Genomic DNA, 7,306 nt, shown 5'->3' on the forward strand with positions numbered 1-7,306 from the left:
ATAACTCATCTCCTTTTACCTTAGGCTACGAACTTATCAATCACCCCTCATAGGATATTAAAACCACTATGTCTTATTCAATGAATTTCATCACATAAATCAACCAAGTCTTTAGCTCATTCACCTTTTGGAATCTAGGTGTTTCTGTTAAGGCCAGCATTTATTGATCAATTCTAATTGCCTTTGAAAAGCTGGAGATACCTTCTTCAACTGCTGCAGCTTTTTTGGTAAAGATGCTGAGGGATCTTGGGTCCATGTCCACAGATTCCTCAAAATTGCCACACAAGTTGATATGGTGATTAGGAAGGTCTTCATTAGTTGGGGTATTGAGTTCAAAAGCCGTGAGGTAATATTGCAGCTTTATGAAACTCTGGTTAGACCACACTTGGAGTATTTTGTTCATTTCTGGTTGCCTCACTGTGACACTGCTGAACCTCTCGTCACAGCGCTAAGCAGTATTGCATCCGTATTGTACTGTCTCAGTACTTTTATATTTGTGTGCTGTAGCACTTTTTTTATTCGCAGTTGTTTTGTAAATAACACTATTCTTTGCATTTCTGGTCAGATGCTAAATGCATTTTACTGGCTTTGTATCTGTACTCAGCACAATGACAATAAAGTTGAATCTAATCTAAAAGCTTTAGAGAGGGTGCAGAGGAGATTTACCAGGATGCCTCCTGGATTAGTGAGCGTGTCTAATGAGGAAAGGTTAAGCGAGTTCGGACTTTTCTTTTTTCAGTGCAAGAGGATGAGAGGTGACTGATAGAAGTGTATGAGACGATAAGAGACATTGATAGAATGGATATCTAGCACCTTTTTCCCAGGGTGGAAATGGCCAATAGTGGGGGGCATAATTTTAAGATAATTGGAGAAAGTATAGTGGGATGGAATGCCAGAGGCAAGCTTTTTACAAAGAGTGGTGGGTCCATGGAATGTGTTGACAGAGGTGCTAGTAGAAACTGATACATTAGTGACATTTGGTAAGATTCTCTCAGAAAGGCATATGGATGAAAGATAAATGAAGGGCTATGCAGGAGGGAAGCATGAGATTGATTTTGGAGTAGGCGCCACATGGTGGGCCAAAGGGCCTGTACTGTGCTGTAATAAGACATAAGACAAAGGAGCAGAAGTCGGCCACTCGGCCCATTGAGTCTGCTCCGCCATTTTATCATGAGCTGATCCATTCTCCCATTTAGTTCCATTCCCCAGCCTTCTCACTATAACCTTTGTTGCTCTGGCTACTCAGATACCTATCAATCTCTGCCTTAAATACACCCAATGACTTGGCCTCCACTGCTGCCCGTAGCAACAAATTCCATAGATTCGCCACCCTCTGGCTAAAAAAATTTCTTCGCATCTCTGTTCTGAATGGGCGCCCTTCAATCCTTAAGTCATGCCCTCTCGTACTAGACTCCCCCATCATGGGAAACAACTTTGCCACATCCACTCTGTCCATGCCTTTCAACATTCGAAATGTTTCTATGAGGTCCCCCCTCATTCTTCTAAACTCCAAGGAATACAGTCCAAGAGTGGACAAACGTTCCTCATATGTTAACCCTCTCATTCCCAGAATCACTCTAGTGAATCTTCTCTGTACCCTCTCCAACGTCAGCACATCCTTTCTTAAATAAGGAGCCCAAAACTGCCCACAGTACTCCAAGTGAGGTCTTACCAGCACCTTATGGAGCCTCAACATCACATCCCTGCTCCTATACTCTATTCCTCTAGAAATGAATGCCAACATTGCATTCGCCTTCTTCACCACCGACTCAGCCTGGAGGTTAACCTTAAGGGTATCCTGCACGAGGACTCCGAAGTCCCATTGCATCTCAGAACTTTGAATCCTCTCCCCATTTAAATAATAATCTGTCCGTTTATTTCTTCTGCCAAAGTGCATAACCATACAGTTTCCAACATCGTATTTCATTTGCCACTTCTTTGCCCATTCTTCCAATCTATCCAAGTCTCTCTGCAGACTCTGTTTCCTCAGCACTACCGGCCCCTCCACCTATCTTTGTATCATCAGCAAACTTAGCCACAAAGCCATCTATTCCATAATCCAAATCTTTGATGTACAATGTAAAAAGAAGTGGCCCCAACACGGACCCCTGTGGAACACCACTGGTAACCAGCAGCCAACCAGAATAGGATCCCTTTATTCCCACTCTCTGTTTCCTGCCAATCAGCCAACACCCTATCCATGTATACAACTTTCCCATAATTCCATGGGCTCTTATCTTGTTAAGCAGCCTCATGTGTGGCATCTTGCCAAAGGCCTTCTGAAAATCCAAATATACAACATCCACTGCATCTCCCTTGTCTAGCCTACTTGTAATTTCCTCAAAAAATTGTAATATGTTTGTCAGGCAGGATTTTCCTTTAAGGAAACCATGCTGAGTTCTGCCTATCTTGTCAAATGCCTCCAGGTACTCCATAACCTCATCCTTGACAATCGACCCCAACAACTTCCCAACCAGTGATGTCAAGTTAACAGGTCTATAATTTCCTTTTTGCTTCCTTCCCCCCTTAAATAGCGGAGTGACATTTGCAATCTTCCAGTCCTCCGGAACCATGCCAGGATCTATCGACTTTTGAAAGATCATTGCTAATGCCTCCGCAATTTCCACAGCTGCTTCCTTCAGAACACAAGGGTGCATTCCATCCGGTCCGGGAGATTTATCTACCCTTAGACTATTCAGCTTCCCGAGTACTTTCTCTGTCGTAATTGTGACTGCGCACTCTTCTCTTCCCTGACATCCTTGAGTGTCTGGTATACTGCTGATGTCTTCCTCAGTGAAGACTGATGCAAAATACTCGTTCAGTTCCTCTGCCATCTCCTTATCTCCCATTACAATTTCTCCATCATCATTTTCTATCGGTCCTATATCTACTCTCACCTGTCTTTTACTCTTTATATACTTGAAAAAGCTTTTAGTATCTTCTTTGATATTATTTGCTAGCTTCACTTCATAGTTCATCTTTTCCCTCTTAATGACTTTCTTAGTTTCCTTTTGTAAGCTTTTAAAAACTGCCCAATCCTCTGTCTTCCCACTAATTTTTGCTTCCTTATATGCCCTCTCCTTTGCTTTAACTTTGGCTTTGACTTCTCTTGTCAGCCACGGTTGCATCCTTTTTCCATTCGAAAATTTCTTTTTTGGAATATATCTGTCTTGCACCTTCCTCACTTCTCGCATAAACTCCAGCCACGGCTGCTCTGCCGTCCTTCCCGCTAGTGTCCCTTTCCAGTCAACTTTGGCCAGTTCCTCTCTCATGCCACTGTAATTTCCTTTACTCCACTGAAATACCGACACATCAGATTTCGGCTTCTCTTTTTCAAATTTCACAGTGAACTCAATCATGTTATAATCACTGCCTCCTAAGGGTTCCTTCACCTCAATCTCTCTAATCACCTCTGGTTCATTACACAATACCCAATCCAGTACAGCCGATCCCCTAGTGGGCTCAACAACAAGCTGTTCTAAAAAGCCATCTTGCAGACATTCTACAAGTTCTCTGTCTTGAGATCCAGTGCCGACCTGATTTTCCCAATCCACTGGCATGTTAAAATCCCCCACAATTATCATAACACTGCCCTTCTGACAAGCCTTTTCTATTTCCTGTTGTAAATTGTGGTCCACATCACTGTGGACCACTATTTGGAGGCCTGTATATAACTGCCATTAGGGTGGTTTTACCCCTGTGATTTCTTAGCTCAACCCATAAAGATTTTGCACCTTCCGATCCTATGTCACCTCTTTCTAATGATTTGATATCAATTCTTACCAATAAAGCCACACCACCCCCTCTGCCTACCCTTCTGATACACCGTGTATCCTTGGACGTTCAACTCCCAGAGACATGCATCCTTTAGCTATGTCTCAGTGATGGCCACAATATCATACCTGTCAATCTGCAGCTGTACGACAAGATCATCCACCTTATTCCTTATGCTGCGTGCATTTAAGTATAACACCTTAAGACCAGTATTTGGTACTTTTTGCTTTGATTGCACTGCAACTCATCCCAATGGCTGCAAATTTGCCCCATCACCTGCCTGTCTTTCCTGACATCTTTACTGCTCACTATCTTAGATTTATTTCTGTTTTCCCCTTCTTCCGCTCTATCATCCCGGTTCCCACCCCCTTGCCAAATTAGTTTAAACCCTCCCTAACAGCTCTATTAAACCTTCCCGCCAGGATATTGGTCCCCTTTGGGTTCAGGTGTAACCCGTCCATTTTGAACAGGTCATACTTCCCCCAGAAGAGATCCCAATGATCCAAGAATCTGAAGCCCTGCCCCCTGCACCAGTCTCTCAGCCACGCATTCATCTGCCTGATCCTACCATTCTTGCCCTTGCTAGCACGTGCTACGGATAGCAATCCCGAGATTACTACCCTGGAGGTCCTGCTTCTCAGCTTCCTTCCTAACTCCCAGAAATCTCTCTTCAGGACCTCCTTCCTTCTCCTATCTATGTCATTGCTACCAACATGTACCAAGACAACTGGCTGCTCGCCCTCTCCCTTCAGAATATTCTGGACCCGATCCGAGACATCCCGTAACCTGGCACCTGGGAGGCAACACACCATGCAGGTATCTCTATCAGGCTCACAGAATCTCCTGTCTGTTCCCCTGACTATGGAATCCCCTATGACTACCGCATTCCTCTTCTCTCTCCTGCACAACAGTGTTGTGGGCGTTCCCTTTTAGGTCATCCCCCTCAACAGCATCCAGAGCAAGATACTTGTTGCTGAGGGGGACAGCCACAGGGGTGCTCTCCACTATCTGGGCATTTTCCTTCCCTCTCCTGACAGTCACCCAGTTTTCTAACCCCTGTAGCCTAGGGATGACTACCTCCCTGTAACTCCTGTCTATCACCTCTTCACTTTCCCTAATAAGCAGCAGGTCATCAAGCTGCAGCTCCAGATCCCTAACACGGTCTCTGAGGAGCTGCATCTCGGTGCACCTGGCGCAGATGTGGCTATGAGGGAGGCTGGAAGTCTCCCAGGATTCCCACATCTGACACCCTGATCAAAGCACTAACCCTGCAGGCATGCTATCTAATTCTACAGGAATGAAACAGGAAAAATGAGTCTACTCACCCACTTACCTCGACAAACAGACAAACTTTTTAAACCGTTAGCTCGTACCGTTAGCTGTGTGAACCCTGCTGTTCCTGTCTGTCCGGGCCAATTCGCCAAGGGGAAAAAAAAGAGTTGGTGCCTTGCTTTCGCCTCTTCCCGTTACCGCCGAAGCCTGTTGAAGCCAGAGCCCTACACTCTGCTGCCACTCACTCCGCTGCCCGCTGTATAGCGTGGTCTCCTTTTCAAACTTTCTGCACTGTCCTGTCTACATCATGCGCCTGAGCAGTCTTGTCCTTCTTACACTCAAAGAGGTTTTTAAAAAAACTGTCTTCCTTCAGAATTCAGCTATCTTTCCCATAAATGTAAAGAAGATACTTTATAATTAAAGTGTTTTCCACCTGTGTCACAGCAAGATGGCAGTGGAGAACCTCTTCTTCATTCCACAATTCCTGACTACACTTTTCAAAGATGGATGAGAGCATTGACTGAAAATGCCATCAGACACCAAGGTCTAGCATCATAATTACTGAGAGTTTTAATATTTTCACTCTTAATCATCTGAAGAATTTATTTCTTATTTTTAAGCATAACAAAGAGGACGGAATGAATTATAATAACCTTAAAGGTTATTGATCAGTAGTCCTGTTTTGCTGATGTTGTGAAGGACGATTACATATTTATGCTGGAGTTGAACAGCAAACGAGTATTCAGGCATTACCAGTACGACTGTCACGTTAGAAGATGCTATTAATAGCCTTTGATGGGGTTTAAGATGAGCCTCTTTATAGCCTTTTCAAAAAACTTCATGAAATCACTGCGACTGATTTTAAGAGTGATGCCTTTTCATGAAGAAAATGACAATGACGAATGTGGGTCTGTAGTAGGAGGACATTCAGAAATTGGTGGTACTATTTAAAAAAAGAAACCAGTGGAGGAAGGTTAGGAGGTGAGATTTCAGTTCCAAAGTACCATATTTATCTTTGTATCTGGGATTACCTCCGAAGGTTAATCGGATCATTTGAGCTGCTGCAGGAAGGAGAGGAGGTAAAAGCTCTTAACCGAGAATCTCGAATATAACTATATAACAATTGCAGCACGGAAACAGGCCATCTCGGCCCTTCTAGGCCGTGCTGAACTCTTACTCTCACCCAGTCCCACTGACCTGCACTCAGCCTATAACCCTCCATTCCTTTCCTGTCCATATAGCTGTACAATTTAACTTTAAACGACAACATCGAACCTGCCTCAACCACTTCTGCTGGAAGCTCGTTCCACACAGCTACCACTCTCTGAGTAAAGAAGTTCCCCCTCATGTTACCCCTAAACTTTTGCCCTTTAACTCTCAACTCATGTCCTCTTGTTTGAATCTCCCCCACTCTCAAGGGAAAAAAGCCTATCCACGTCAACTCTATCTATCACTCTCATAATTTTAAATACCTCTATCAAGTCCCCCCACAACCTTCTACGTTCCAAAGAATGTTCCCCTTGTCATCTTATTTCCCTATAGATTACATACACGTCATCTACTCTTGATTCTCTTGCCACTTACCACATCGGCTTTTATTCAGTGGCCAATTAACTTCAGTTATGTGGATGAGAACTGGAGCAGTCTGGGAAAGCCAACGTGGCCATATTGAGAGTATGAACCCAAACTGTTGGAATGATGAACCAGTAGCACTAACAGTTGCCCCATAACATGTTTGGATCTGTCCTGGGACTAGCACATCAGTGCCTTTACGAAGAAGGTACGTCAGTGCCTCTACTTAAAAGTTTGTGCAGATTTGGCATGTCATCTAAAACCTTGACATACTTCTATAGATGCTCAGTGGAGTGTATCCTAACTTGTTGCATCATGGCTTCTCGGCCTTTTGGCTAAGATCAAGTGTAGTATCTGTTCTTATCAGACCAGAAGGCGGAGGAGAAGAGTTCGCGCTGATGCAGGGGTGGATCCTAATGCTGATTGGCCTCCAATCTAGCACCCCATACCAGCGACGACAGCAGTGAGGAAGAAGATGACAGCAGTGAGCAGTGCATCGGCTCGAGGCCCGGGTATCAAGAACACTGTCAGGCTGACAGTGCGGGACCGGAACGGGGGCACCGGCTTCACCCGAGAGACCTTCATCCGGAAGGTCTTGATGGAGTGCTGCGGATTTACGCCCGACGACATCTACTGCGTCCAGGACTTCGCAGGTTTCTTCGATGTCACTTTTCGGCAGGCTGCAGGG

General features: G+C 44.6%; 1 pseudogene; it reads left to right on the forward strand.

Annotated features, from left to right (window-relative positions):
• The first annotated feature begins 6,933 nt into the window (after nucleotides 1–6,933).
• LOC140203506 (U2 spliceosomal RNA) lies at nucleotides 6,934–7,065 on the forward strand (annotated as a pseudogene).
• The last annotated feature ends 241 nt before the right edge of the window (nucleotides 7,066–7,306 follow it).

Source organism: Mobula birostris, chromosome 9, assembly GCF_030028105.1.
Source record: "Mobula birostris isolate sMobBir1 chromosome 9, sMobBir1.hap1, whole genome shotgun sequence".
NCBI lineage: Eukaryota > Metazoa > Chordata > Chondrichthyes > Myliobatiformes > Myliobatidae > Mobula > Mobula birostris.